The sequence below is a fragment of the Lissotriton helveticus genome, chromosome 7 (assembly GCF_964261635.1).
Source record: "Lissotriton helveticus chromosome 7, aLisHel1.1, whole genome shotgun sequence".
NCBI classification, from domain to species: domain Eukaryota; kingdom Metazoa; phylum Chordata; class Amphibia; order Caudata; family Salamandridae; genus Lissotriton; species Lissotriton helveticus.
Genome location: NC_136068.1, coordinates 1317902360 through 1317918233, shown reverse-complemented (window position 1 = coordinate 1317918233; position 15874 = coordinate 1317902360).

The following is a 15874-nucleotide window of genomic DNA, read 5'->3' as shown; positions in this document are numbered from 1 at the left end:
CTACCTATGAGGGGACAATCCCAGACTCAGGCCACAACCCTGGAGAAGCAAGACCCATGATGATGACCATCATTCTAATCCCTCTCTCCAAGAAGAGATCTCTCAAACTCTCAATCTGGGCCTCCACCCTCCCCCCCGAAAACTTTCAAGTAAAATAAATCCTCATTCTTGGGGGTCGCGACTTTCTGCCAAGATCAGCCACCATTATTATCATTATTATTATTATTATTAATGAGTTTTATATCGCGCATGGTTACCCTTGGGCATCCCAGCGCTTATCCAGAGAACACACCATAACAAAGACAGCTCATTAGGCAGGGAACAGGTAGGTCTTTAAAAGATTGCGAAATCGTAAAGTGCCAGTTTCGGAGCGCAGGGCAAGCGGAAGGGAATTCCACAAAACAGCCACGTTAACGGAGAATCTTCTACCGCCAGTCCTGGCCTTTCTTACTCGCGCGACTTGCAGGAGATGTTGGTGGTCTGAGCGAAGGGCACGGGGGGCCTTATAAGAATGAACCATACCCCGGAGGATAGGTGGCCCTTTCCCCTGCAAGATTTTGTGGGCCATACAGAGTGCCTTAAACTTCACCCTCTCTCTGACAGGGAGCCAGTGAAGCGCCTTCAGCGCCGGACGGGCTGATTGCCGCCTGGGAAGGTCCGTCAAGAGACTGGCAGCAGCGTTTTGTACTTGCTGCAATTTGTTCAAAGTTGATTCTGGCGCCCCCAGAAACAGCGCATTGCTGTAATCCAGCCGGGAGATGATGAGCCCCTGGATTAATAGCCTCCTGGTGGCCATCGGGAGGAGGGGTAGGATCTTCCGGGCTGACCGGAGCAGGCCAAAACACACGCCTGCGGTCTTTTTAGCGTGTGACTTAAAAGAAAGGTCCTGCTCCAGCCACACCCCCAAGCTCTTTAATCTCCTGTTTAGGGGTGGGTGGCACTCCCAGACAGCTAGGCCAGCTACTTAGGGGCAAGGAGGGAGGGGAGTTCCCCAACATCATCAGTTCGGTTTTTGAACCGTTGAGTTTAAGTGCTGAGTTGCACATCCAGGTGATGAAGATCTTGGCCAAACATGCATGCAGCTGGTCGGGTTGATTCGCCGACTGGGGAAGCCCTACCACCAGCTGGGTATCATCAGCATAGCTGATGATCTTAATACCCAGTGGAAGTACCACACTCTCCAGTGGGGCCATATAAATGTTGAACAATGTGGGGCTCAACGATGAGCCCTGTGGCACACCACACTGGAGAGGGACCGATGTTGACTTCTCTTGGCCTTCCCAGACCTCGAACGTCCGATCTTCCAAAAAGGACGTGAGCCATTTCAGGGCCAACCCGGAGACCCCCACCCCCGACAGCCGCTGGAGTAACACCTGATGGTTTACGGTGTCAAATGCCGCACTGAGGTCCAGGAGGATCACTGCCACTGATCCCCCTGAATCCAAAATGCACCTGGCATTCTCCACGACTGCCAGCAGGGCAGTGTCCGTCCCCTGGCCAGGGCTAAAGCCCATTTGAGAGTCACCCAGAAGGGAGTTGGATTCCAGAAAACCCGATAGGCGCCTATTCACAAGTTTCTCCGCCACCTTGCTGAGGCCGGGAAGTAAAGAAATTGGAGCTGCCTCATTCGCACGAGTGGGAGGCAGCAGACACCCATGTTACTGCATCATTTTGGATCATAACTATTGCCCTCTAATTTAGGGATCTAGCCTACTTTAAAACTCAACATGTGTATCAGCGATATTATTTGGAGTATTCAGACTCTGTCCACAGAAATCATGAAGCTCCTCCTGAGGGATTCCAGCTACAACAAGCCGAGTAAGCACAACATGAAAGTGCAATAGGCGAAGTAATAATAATAATAATCCACATTTGTAAAGCGCACAATCACCCGTAAGGGTCTCTAGGCGCTGGGGGTCGTCGGGAAGATTAAGCAAGCTATTGCCCAGAGTCACATGGTGCTGGGCTAACCTGCCGCCGGAGCCGGGGATCGAACCCTGATCCCCAGATTCCAGCGTCAGTCGCCCTGGCCGCGGCGCCACACCTCTCCCCAGTACAGGAACACATGCTTTTGTCGAATACCAGTATCCCAGATGTCGAGACCACTAATCTTGTGAATACTTATAAGTAATGTGTGCTTTACTCCAGGATGATGACTACCCAGTCAGACATCCACTTCTGTGGGCAAAATGCACGGTGGTGCTTGAGCTTGATTCCCGTGTGCAAAATAAATGCTGTAGGAAGTAAACCCTGCTCATTGGGAGCACCTGGGAGGTAAAAAAGATAAGCCGAGTGATGTGGCACAACTTTAAAATCAGTAACATTTTCTTGGAAGGCTGGGGGCCAGAGCCCATCCATATCTCAAGGTTGTAACCATTCAAACCACAGTGGTTACCATGCCTCACTCTTGTCAGCCGCGAGAGAAAACGAGTACTTCCTTGATGGTTGCAATGATTTTGTACTATCGGGTGGAGTCAGGCAAACAAGCAAATGTGTAGTTGTTCAGGTATCCAATGACTCTAGGGAGGCCGCAGTTCCCCTCAGACGCCAACATAAAAAGACATCAACTAAAAAAAGACCAAGAAATGGCATATCCCTTTGGCAGACAGAAGTCAATAAAATGTTGGGCCAAGTGTCTCACTCAAGAAGGCACTGATTGTCCATATGTGCACAAAAGACCCAGAAGCTTTCTGTGTACGCAAAGAAGCCTGAGGGTCTATTGGTTGTTGGCACTGGCCAGGAATGTCTCTGGGCTGCTGTTGTCTTTCCCACTTCCATGCCTCTATCAACAATAAACAAGGCAGTGAACAGTTAAAGCATCTCAGAAAATGTCAATCTGCTTTCTGGGTTATCTAGGTGATGGACAGACCTGAAGTGGCTCTCTTGGAAATTGTTGAAGAAGGCCAGTAAGGAGATTATGAGGTCTTCAAGAGGGGCAATGGAGACAGTGTGTTCCGCTCTACTCAGCGCTCATGCACTCTCTGTTCTTTCTCGAGACAGCTTCACATTGTAGACACTTGACTCATCTGGCAGTAGAGCATGGAAAAGGCTTCTCTAAAGCCACTCTTCGAAAATTGTTAGTCTGTGAGTCAAGAGAGGTAGTCTAGGTCTTGCCTGAGTTTTACCAGTCGGATTGGGGGTATACCCAGCGAGGTGTCTGATCAGCAGTAGCGTGCTCCTTCAATTGGCAAACTATGGCAGTGACTCCAAACTTTATGCAAATCAGCCTTGACCCAGCTCCAATGAAAACAGCCCAGTTTCAACTGCCAGGCCAGGTCCTCCCTGAACTGGAACACAAACAACCCATGACTGATTCTGCCCATTATTAGGACTCATCTTTGGGTATAGCTTAGTAGGTTTCAGTGGCAGTGTGTACAGAACCTACATCTGGGCATACCCGTTCTACTTAGGGCATCACACTGAAGTATAAAAAAGAATGATAGATGGAATGCTTGATCTACACCACTGGTAATTACTCATGCTGTATCCCAGTCCATAGTTATTTCCAAATACAAGACAGAACATCACCAGTTGGATCTTCTCAATGTTTCTTCAAGGGCCAGGAAGGTTTAGTGGAGGTAGAGATGAGTTACCAGTCTTATCCAGTGCATTAGCCAATGATTGTTGAATTGCCTGCATTAAATTCTGGCAACTTTCTTATCGATACCCCCAAATCTTTTTCCAGCAGTTCATTTCTCAATTTACTGCAAACCTTCCCAGAGTCCTTCACCCAAGATAGCTAGAGATGTCCTCCAGTTGCAGAACCCGTGACTCTTAGCCACATCCACAGAGAGATTAAGTAGTCTCACCTCCCCTTTATTGGTTTTAGTTCTTGAGAACATCATTTCGGATTTCCACTTCGAAGGAAGTAGCTAAAAAGGTTGTTCTTAGTGCTTCCAACTGTTCCTATCCTGAGCTCAGATGCCTAATCCCTGCTAAGTGGTCACTAGTGACACTCTTTCCACCTACCTGCACCCAGGGGAAGGCACATTCATTGTCCTTTAGCAGTATGTTTGTTAGCAGGCAGTCTAGGTTTTGTATTCAGTCTCTGCAGCAGGGCAATTGGGCAAGGAATTTTTAAACCAGCGTGCTGTCAGGCAGCACAAAGTAAAACTTTACAAACGTCTACTTTAATAATTAAGTTTGTTTTTTAATAACAGATGGAAAACAACTTTGATTGGGCGTTCTATCATTTTCCCAGTAAAAATGATAGAAAAGAAGCTTTTATTCATTGCTGGGCTGCTCATGGAAAATCGAGCTTTGTCTGCACAGTGACAAACAACATTTTACAGGTGTTCACTATGGGGACCTAGTTTTCCTTATTATGTAGCATGTCTCATTTTTGTATGTTAAGTGCCCTGCCATGAAGGCTTAAAATGCACACTATAGTGTTGACATGGCGAGTACCTAAAAGTAGGTTTTCCTACATGACAAAACACTTTCCATTGTGACAACGTAGTGCATTTATATTTTAGTCTTTTATGGTGGTTAATTGTGCTCTCTGGAGGCGTCTCTTTGGTTATATATGTGGGAGGTGTCAGTATGATTCGCTTACCTGTGCTACACCTTGTTTCATCTCAGCCGTGAGGGGAACGGCTTTCTCCTGGATGTGGAAGCGCTGCGGGAGGGAGCTGGACATATCGACGCCGCCGTGAGTGGAACGGCTTCTCCAACCACAGCCCCCAGAATTCCCTGCTCGTCGCAGGCCGGCTGACGACATAGCCACGATGCACCCTGCAGCACTAAAGTGCTCCCGCCCCATGCAACGCGGGACGCGATTACCTGTGCTGCACCTTGTTTCATCTCAGCCGTGAGGGGAACGGGTTTCTCCTGGATATGGAAGCGCTGCGGGAGGGAGCTGGACATCTCGACGCCGCCGTGAGGGGAACGGCTTCTCCAACCACAGCCCCCAGAATTCCCTGCTCGTCGCAGGCCTGCTGACGACATAGCCACGACGCACCCTGCAGCACTAAAGCGTCCCGCCCCACGCAACGCGGGACGCGATTACCTGTGCTGCACCTTGTTTCATCTCAGCCGTAACGGGAACGGCTTTCTCCTGGGTGTGGAAGCGCTGCGGGAGGGAGCTGGACATCTCGACGCTGCCGTGAGGGGAACGGCTTCTCCTACCACAGTCCCCAGAATTCCCTGCTCGTCGCAGGCCGGCTGACAACATAGCCGCGATGCACCCTACAGCACTAAAGGGCTCCCGCCCCACGCAACGCGGTACACACGTGGGCGGCGTCTGGGCGAAGCCCTGGCCAAGGGCGGGCCCATCTGAGCCCGTCCGAGACTGTTGAGGCTGGGCTGGACCACCGCCCTTGGTTTTATTCTTTTAAGTCGTCACAGGCGAATGTCGATAGATTATCAAGCGGCACTACGTGGGTAAGGATCCACCAAACAGTTTTTATCGACCCGGACATTTGAACGTTTAAGTGACATTTTTCTATTTTAGTTAATATAAGTCCTGTGTTTACGGTTGATGCGATTGGAAAGTTAAGTTGTGATTTTAAATAATGTCTAAGCGGAAGGGGAACAAAACCCCAGTTGAACATGCCGGTGCAACCATTGATACTTACCTTGTAAGAGCAGTAAGTGTGCTTAACGATGAAATAGATAGAGCAGAATGACGACTTTCATTGGGTATAGGTAGCATACCAGCGACGCCTCATATACCGTTGATGGAATCCCATGTAGATAGCAGGGAGTCCCGTAGTCTAGGTTCTCCGTCACTAGAGGGTATGGTACCAACACCAGAAATACAGGTCGAGTCTCCTAATTCATCTACCCATAGGTCGCCAGCCCCCGAGCTAAAAGGGGATGCAGAAAGACACACATTAAACGGGGACCGAATAATATCAGTAAAGGCCTTAAAACTATTCCCGTATCTAGCACAGAGGAACAATTAGGGAACATCGGCACTGGTGTTTTAAATGGCACGCAGGTTGATCAAATACTGAATGTATTGGTTGCTAAAATAGAAAGCCTTATCAAACCACTCACTGAAAAATTAGATAATTTGAACAGACAGGTTATTAGGTTAGGGGGAGAAATATCTCTCCAAAATGAATTATTATAGGTACCAAAGGAATTAACGGGGGAATGTTCTAATAACGCTAGTAATGTAATTGCAGAAACACCGATGCCAGAGGCTTTAGTCTGCAGTGGGAGGGCCAAGACTACCATAGTGGATCAAAGTAAACAGACCATTAGTAGTAAGAAGAATCTCGTGGGTCTAGAATCTAGGGGAGAAAGGCCTAACCATGAAGTTAAGCGCAGCAACACTATATATTTACCTCCTGACTGTGCCCCGAATGTGGCAGTGTTAATGAATGTCCCACCCCTGAATCTAACACAACCGGAAGCTCACGAATCTCTTAAAAACAAAACAGTATTTTGGCTGAATCAGCAATGTGGGTTTCCTGTGAATTACTCAGACCAGATACTTACCACAGGAAGGGTCAATTGGATAGGGAATTCTAAAAATAGTATTAGGGGTGATTGCGTTATAATTAATTTTAAAAAGTTATGAAGGTTATGCCTCCTATAATTTAGAAGCACAGGGCTCGTTGTCTGGAAGAGCTAAGGGGGGCCTTTTGATTTTGGTCTCCCTAACCCTTTCACTAAGGGTGGAAAGGCATTTGAAAGTTGGGGCACATTTCCAGATTCTCAGGCTGCACGAGAAACACGCTCATGACGTTCTTTTAATTCATTATTATAACAACATATTTGACAACACACGGCATAGAGTCGTTAAGGACTTAAAGGACTTAGAGATCGCTATTGAGAAGCTGATTGCAGAGGAAAATGTTATTTTTGATTTTATTTGGGTGGGGGATTTTAATATTACAACTTGTCCTATGTCCACTTCTTTGGGTTGTGGGGTGCAAAGCAACACAGGGGAGGATGACTTGTATTTCCCTCATAGCATTTATGGCGAGTCACTAAATAAAACCATGGCGGATTATGACTTGGAACTCCTACAATTCGTAACAAATGTAAACAGTAATATGATTCCCACCTATACTGGCAGGAATACAAATTCCACTATTGATCATGTCATGGTATCATCCAATATTATACCATTATGTATGGCTCCAAGGATCGAAGAGACCTCATTAAGTGACCACAACTGAATTATCTTAAGAATTGCTATTTGGGAATGCAGGCCTGTTCCCACCACAAGAACGGTGGAGAATATTGAACCACACTGATCCAATGGTACTAGACTTAGATGGAAAGGGGAAAAATCTGAGACAGTGATAAAAACAATTGTCACTGGTTGCATTGAGGAAATTAATGACAGCCTGAACACTGACAACGACTCAGAACTCCTTTTAGGGAATTTTAAAAGTATTAATGAATTCATAGATACCACTTTCACTAGGTCTGGTAAAGGGAAACAACCCATAAGAATGGATGGTTTGATCATACCTGCACCTTATTGCTTTCATAATTAAAGCAGGGATTAGAAAATAGACCTAGGGACCAGAAGTTGGTAACTCAGCTGAGAACCGAGAACAAATTAGCCCTCAATCGAAGGAAAGGAGAGCTGCAACAAGAGGCCTGGGATAATTTAGCACAGGCGGCAGAGACATCCAATTGCCGCCTGTTTTGGGCAACCGTTAATTCCACCTTCCTAAAAGATGATTCGATCCCGGAGCTCATGTCCCATGTTAGTAGTGAGGCACCGGTAACCCATTTCTCCTGTCATATTTAAAGCTAATTGTCCTCATGGTGCTAACCTTAGATCGTGGCCTATTGTACCCCTAAATTTCACCTTAACAGAGGTAGAACAAGGTATCAGAGCTAGTAAGCGGGGAAAGGCCCAGGGGCCCGATGAGGTCCCCATAGATGTTTATAAGGTTGTTCCGTTGTTATGGGGCCCCCTACTTACTATTGTTTTTAATGCTGCTGTAAGCAACGGTGTCCCAACAACAAGGGGGGAATCCATCAATATCCCGATACTCAAGAAGGGGGATAGGTCGGATGCAATAAACTACCGCCCTATCTCCCTTCTAGACTCCTCTGTTAAAATCATGAGTAGGATACTGTTGGTCAGGCTGGAAGAATGGGCAGAGGCTAAAGGGATCTTAGCCAGTTCCCAGTATGGCTTTAGGAAAGGGTGTGGTACACTTGATCAGTGTATCAATTTAGATTTGATAATCGGAAAATATACCCAGGCCAAACAAGGCTCTTTTTTCATCTCTGCTTCGCAGATTTAAGTAGCGCTTTTGATCTGGTGGACCATCCCACCCTATGGATAACGCTGTTAGAGCTTGGGGCCCCAGAAGGAATAATCTTCTTTTTAGCTCGACTGTATGAAAGGTTACAAACCTGTGTCCGGTATGGGGTGAGAGGGGAGTGTACACCTAAATTTAATGTTAAATGTGGCATTAGACAAGGCTGCGTCCTCGCTCCCTTGCTTTTTAATCTTTTTATCAATGAGGTGGATACAGTTTTAAAAACAGTAAGAGCAGATGCCCCACATGTTAAAGGGATAGACGTTCCAGTACTGCTTTATGCAGATGATGCTGTGTTACTGTCTAGGAAGCCTATTGGCCTCCAGTGTTTGATGGATCGGTTTACTGCTTTTACAAAGGATAGGAAGCTGAAGATCAATAAGAATAAAACTCATACTATGATCTGCGCGGTAGGCCGTAATAAGTCCCATGCCGTTTTTATAGAGGGAGAGAGAGTGCAACAAGTGGATACATTTTGTTATCTAGGTATCACCTTTGCCAGAGATAGAACCAGGTCGCATGAAATTACAAGTGTACGGGCAAAGATGTCCAAAAGTGCCCATGGCATTTTAAGATTCGCTGCAAAGATAGGAGATAGACGCATCAGTGATATGATGCAAATGTATCAGTCCAGATGTGTATCGATCGCCCTATATGGGGCTGGGGTGTGGGGATATCATCCTGATGGCTGTTTACAAACCGAGGAAAACACTTTCCTCAAAAAATTACTTTGCCTACCAACCTCAGCCCCAACTGTTCTAACCCATAGTAAAGTCGGGATCGACCATTTGTCAGATTTGATATCTCTAAGGCCCCTAATGATCTGGCGATCTATCTGGCAAAAGGAGGAGACAGCCTTTAATAGACTTGTAATTAATGATTGCCTTGATCTGGATAAATATCCTAGGGTTCCTTGGTTAAAATATATTGTATATAGCTTTCAGGAAATATACGACATAAATATTTTGGCTGACTCTTAGGCTGCTGCAGTTAAGCCAAAAGTTGAAATGAAGAAAAAGTTCATGTTACACAGAGCAAAGAGGCGGTCGTATATTAGTGGCCAATTACCTACTTGTATGTTTTAGAACAGATACTCAGAGGGTGAAGGCTTCCAGCTATATCTGAGCCAGGTGACTAGACCTTCACACAGATGTGTTCTTACTAGGCTTAGGCTCGGGCTGGTACATCACCTGGTGGCTTTCCCACATCCTAAAAAGCACCCGGTCGGCCCTTGCCCATGTGACGGTCAATCTAAACAATGCACATTGCACTTTCTTCTCATCTGTAATCGTTACATGAATTTTCGTATTGCCTACCTAAAACCCATGTTTATCAAAAATGGTATTTGTAATATAGATGGAGCAATGAAGCTGATTTTTAATATGTCAAACCGAGATATTTGTTTTTTTACTGCCACCTTTTTATACCAATGAATTAAACTCAGGAAAAGTATGATGTTTTAACAATGTGTATAACTGATAATCTCTGTAATCCGTTGTCTAAATATGTATGTCATATGTGCTTTTATGGTCATTTTTATATGTACCGAATAAAGCTTTATGAAATGAATGACACAAATGGCATTAATCTCTCATGCCACTTGTGCAATTTCTATGGCAAAGTACCTTGTACTTATTGAACCTAAACAACCCAATTAGGTGTAGCCAATCCAAATGTACAGTTTTAGGGAGAAGCAAATGGACTGTGGCAATGAATAGCAGTATCACAGAGCATACACTCACAGCCATAAACCAGCAAACAATTGGGTTCATAAAAAGGTGAGTAATTAATGGACAACATTCAGAAATGCACATATCTAGACCAACATAATGACAACATTATTCCCTACATCTTCTCCTGAGTAAACACTCATCCAGCATAGGCTCCAGCCATCGTGTGACAGACGCCATGCAGAACACCAAAACTAATGCAATCAATGAGTCTACAGAAAGCAGCTAAAGAGGTAAAGATGTCTGCACTTCTGAAGGGCAATTCTAATTTATTGCTACATACTTTATTGTGTTGTGTTGTACTGTACTGCAGAAACCCTACACACCATGATAAATATTGACAGAAATCTCTGCAGGATCTTTTTAATTGCATTTTATTTAGTAACATACTAATTTGTGTTGTTTTTTAATATGCCTACATTTACATATCATTTTTACATTACAATGTTGGCCATATTCGTCATGGTTTTCAACATTTGCCAGTCAATATCTTTCTTGGGGCATACAGCGTCTTCTACTTATTAATATTATTATTTCTAACTGGGAGTAAGTATATGTTCAGCACCAGGAGACCTGTGTTTTAGCATCACGTACTTATTTGAATGTAAATGAGTGTAATTGGCTCTATTTATTCATTTGAAAGTGTTCATTGTGCTGGGTAATGTGGCATAAGTATTGCCCTTGCAGGCTGTGAAGGTGATTTAGACCACAACACAAAATGCATGAAAATAGTAAACCAAAGTTAAATCGAATCAGTAGCTTGGAAACAGAGATTCACAATGTTGGAATGGCTTCATGTCTGTTCATCCAGCTTTCATAATGATGCCCTCTAGTACATCATTGACATTGGAGACTGGAACAATGCACATTGCTGTGGTATGACGTTGTGTCTCTATATTTTATTTTGTAGTAGGGAACCCTGAAAATTGAATGCCATTTTAATTTGGGATTCAGTAATTCTGCCACAGTGAAGATAAGAAACAACAAGGGACACCTTGACTGTCAGGCTGATTAACAACTCTAATTTGCTTCCATTTTAGTCTGCAGCTCTCTACACTTTGACGAAGACTCTGCCTGGCTGGGACAAGTATTGCAGCTCCCAAAGGGAGAGTGCACCCTTGCCATGAAACATATCCTGTTTTGTACTTCTCTGACCTTTTGCCATGAGGTAAAAGGCAGCAGCAGGACCTTGTGGTGAAGGTCACTGGTATTGCTGAGTCCTGCCTGGCTACAGCTTCTAGCCATACCCACTGGAAGAGTAACAGAACCAAAAAAGTGACTAAGGTAAAGTAAAACCTTGGAATGGGAGGATTCTGCAAATTTATTCTAGTGGTAAACCAAATTGTCCATCCATTACATCTTGGAGTAGGTGCAACGCATGTACTTTGCTGCAGCGTAATTACATGAAATGACAGCAAAAGTATGCGAGATTACTTGAAGAGCAGAACCCAGCATTGAGCACTTTTTTGTAGTGCAAAATACACCCATGCTTGCAAAATGGACCAGAGGATGCATTTAGCGCAGAGAAAATAGTGCTAAATGCAACAGAATACAAACAACAGAAGCAACAATCAGCCTCTTATGCTCCAATTACTCTGATTACTACAGTGTAATTCAAATTTCGCCCATGCCTAGTGAAATTCTGGGGCATATCATCAAGGACCGGTGTTAAAATTATCGCCGTTTTATCGGCAGGAAACTGCAGATAAAACGGCGATAATGGGCTTGATAATACGCCCTTGTTAATTCCCATAGAAGCCCATGTTCTGATGTTAACATGGGATTTTATAGGAATTAACAAGGGCGTATTATCAAGCCCATTATCGCCGTTTTATCAGCAGTTTTCTGCCGATAAAACGGCGATAATTTTAACACCGGTCCTTGATAATATGACCCCATGTTTTTTTCCACTCTGAGCTTTTGGAGCAAAACTGAAGACTTCAGCAGGAGCTCAACAATAATGTATCTGTCTTTGAGAGACCCTCGTAGGCTCTCACCATGTCTTACACTAGCATGAACACCTTTAGAACAATTTCATTTTGTAAGTTACTAGGTAGAAACTTTGACCAGTGTGACATAATAAGCCTCACCAATCCTCACTCTATTGCAGTTGACCTGAAAAGAATTCTCGATCCTGGTCAAAAGCGAGATGCAACTTTAATTTGGTGCTCTGTGGTTTCTTGGATTAATTTGCTTAAAATCTTTTAAAATCCATCTCTTTTCTTCCCCTCAGCCACATTTAATCATATTTTTGTATATTTGCTCAGTAAAGGATTCTTGACATTTCTAAATAGGTTTAAGAATGTTATTGTGTTATTAATTAATTAATTATTTAATTAATATTTCTAAAACATAGCAATCCGATGAAGAGGCTTGTGGAGCTATCCGAAAAGCAATGGACAAAAAAACCTTTAGCTATAGTTCTTCAAAATAAATCCAGGTTTTCTAGGCTTTCCTAGAGGTCAAATGGTTGGAGATTGATCTGATTGAATGGGAATGTTATGTCATGCTTCAGCTGCTATTAAGGAAACAGTTCTGCCCCCAGGTCTGGATCATTTAATACGAGGAATCAACAGATTATTTCCAGGAGTTGAATGTAGGGATTGAGAGAAGGTCTATTTCCTGAGACAGGAGCTGGTAAATGTCGGGCCTGACCTGTATAGGGATTTATGAAGAATACTTTCAAAAGGACATGATGTTAGATAGGAGCCAATGCATTGCGGATAAGGTACCAAAGATGTACATAGGTATAGGAAGATTTAACATAGGACAAGCAGCAGCATTTTTATTTAGTGTGCAACAATTTCACCAGATAACTGGGCCCACCAAGGTACATGGCATAAGCATAATCATATTTGGATGAAATAAGAAACTGATCCAGGGTTTTATAGCAAGAGATATGAAAAGATAGCAAGATTTTGCACATTCAACAGCAAACAGGACACTGGTAATTTAGAGATGGGTCTTAAATGATGATCTAGTATTGTAGATAACTGCCATATTTCTGGCCTGTTTCGCTGGGGAAGAAGGGATTCCTAAGTTAGCAGGTCACCCCGTCTCAGAACACAGAGGGGCTTATTTATTAGCCCCTGCGTCTCTTTTGCGCAACCAGTGCGTCACTTTTTGTGATGCACCAGTGGTGTAAAAAATGTGCCACGTTGCGCCCTATTTACGAAGTGACGCATCTAGGTAGGTGTGTCACTTCGTAAACCCCTGCGCTACATTATACCTGCACCAGGGTGGGCGTACCCCCTCAAAAAAGGGTCGTATGGGTGGGGCAGCGAAATCAATGACGCCAATGTGTCACAACCATACTCCTGCCTTATGGCAGGCGTAAAGGTGACGGGCTTGCCCCATGTGAAAGGAACATTGCTGGAGTTGCTTCAGGCTTCCGACACAACTCCAGCTGCGCCACTTTTTGCACTGACAGATACGTCAGTTGTTGGAAAAGGTCCTTTTTGCAGGGTTATACCCAAACTTTTTGCTTCTTCCTCCTGTATTTTTCCTGATCTGTGGTTGTTGGCTATAGAACTCTGGGCACTTCACCACTGCTGGTCAGTGCTAAAGTGCATATCCTCTCTGTATAAATTGTTATTGTGATTGGTTATCCATGATTGGCATATTTGTTTTACCAGTAGGTCCCTAGTAAAGTGCACTGAGTGTGCCAGGGCTGGTGATTCAAATGCTACTAGTGGGCCCACAGCACTGATTGTGCCACCCACATGAGTAGCCCTAAAATTGTGTCTCAGGCCTGCCACCGCAGTGCCTGTGTGCAGTTGCTAATTGCCATGCTGACCTGACCATTGTCCACACTGGCCAGGCCTACCCCTTCCCTTTCTGTACACATTGGACAGCCCTATGGAAGGCCCAAGGTACCCCCCCCCTGGGCATGGTGCACCTCCTGCTGGGCTGCTGATGACCCTGCCCCTCTCTCTCAAGGGAAAGAAGGAGTTAGGTAAACAAAGTGCTCCGGACTGACCAGAACTGGTTTGGACAAGACAAGGGCCTCTGCCCTCAGAGAACAAAATAAATATTGGTATAAAAAGGGATACCCAGACCCCAGAACTTTAGATCATCCTGGAATCAAGAAGGAACCTCTGCCTAGGAGAAAGCTGGAAGACTGAAGAAGAAAGACTGACCTACTGTAAGGCTGACCTGCAGTTGCTTTGCTGCAAAGGAGAGGGGAAGGACTTTGCTGTGCTGTGTCCCCTTGCTTTTAGAGATATCCAAGGGCCTGAGGAGAGCTGGCCTCCTGTTGAGAAGTACCAAGAACAAAAGGACTTCACCCCAGCTTCCCCCCTGAACTCTGCTGTGTGAGTTTTGACCTGCCTAGAGTGGTTGATCCATTTGTGGGGCCCCTGGAGGGTGTTGCCTGGACAAGAAGAAAAGAAGAAGATCTACAATTTGAATGCATCGCTCGCGGAGCGCATCGTCGACCGTGCGAGAGAATTCCCGTTGCGGCGAAGATCGTCGCTATGCCTGTTGCCGCTGTAAGAACTGACACATGGCTCGCTTGCGGAGCGCATCGCCCCGGTGCGGGAAGATTCCTGTCGCTGAGAGTATCATTGCAGAGCTTGTCATCACTGTGTGAAATTGTCGCACCACTAGCTTGCGGACCGCATCCCATCGCTGCAAACATCATCGCAGAGTCCAACACCATCGCATCGAGGGGTCACGACAAAAGAGGATCAACACTGCGCCGCGCATTGTCGCCGCACCGAAGATCGGCACACTCCTGAAAATTGTAGCATCATGCCTTTACGAGACGCTTCGGACCAGAGAACCTGCACCCCCGAATCCATACAAGGTATTGCATTGCTTCCCATACAGACCGGATTCATCGCAACACGCCCAATGCCTGCGGCGGAGTTGTTGCAGCGCCTCCCTAGGGTCTTAGAAGTGACGCATCGCTTGTTTTTCGCCACTGCAGTTGCCGCTTGGAACTTTTGTCGCATCTACAGGTACTTTGGGCTAAAAGTAACGCAGCTGTGGTTTATTTTGCTGCAAACCCTTGACCTCTTTGAAAATCATATTCTTGAACTGTGTATGTTGGATTTTTTGTCATTTTTGTCTTGTGTAGTTTAGATAAAGATACTTTATTTTTTCTAAACTGATGTAGAGTCCATTTGTGGTGTTTTCATTGTGTTACTGTGAGTGTTAGTACGAATACTTTACACATTGCCTTTGATAAGCCTGTCTGCTCATGCCAAGCTACCAAGGGGTGAGCAGGGGTTATCTAAAGAGAGTATCCCCCTTACCCTGACTAGAAGCAAGGGTCCCTATTTGGACATTGGTACCTACCTCTGCCAACTAGAGACCCCCAGATATAACATCAGTTATACTGACGTATCTGTCCTTCCTTGCGACATGATGCGCCCTATTATAAATAGGACGCATCATTGGTGTCACAAGGAGGGCGCTCTGAGAAGTGGCGCATCGCTACTTTAACGCAGCGATGCGACACTTCTTGTAAATAAGGCCCAGAGCTTGTTGAATGGAAAGCCATTCAGCATGGGCACGTATTTTTATAATTAATTGGGAATCATCAGTGAATGTGTAATCCCTGAAACAATATTTCTTGACAAGGTGTATTAAAGGAATTAGCATTGGGTAATAGACTTTCAAAAATACTATGAAGCTACTGATGCATGTTAGCCAATAAAATTGTGAAAAGAATATATTTTGAATTGTATTATTGCAGGTTGAAAATGGTCAAAATGAAGAGACGCGCGAGCGCGTCAACCAAGATCGCCGCCGCCACCGGAGCTCCGTGATTACTACGGCCCGAAATTGCCTTAGACGACGAAATTTGTGTCAGCAAGTCGGCGATAATACCAGCACTTGCCTCAACATGCTATTTCCTACCTGTGGAGCGATTTTTGGATGAATTCCTGCGACAGAAGT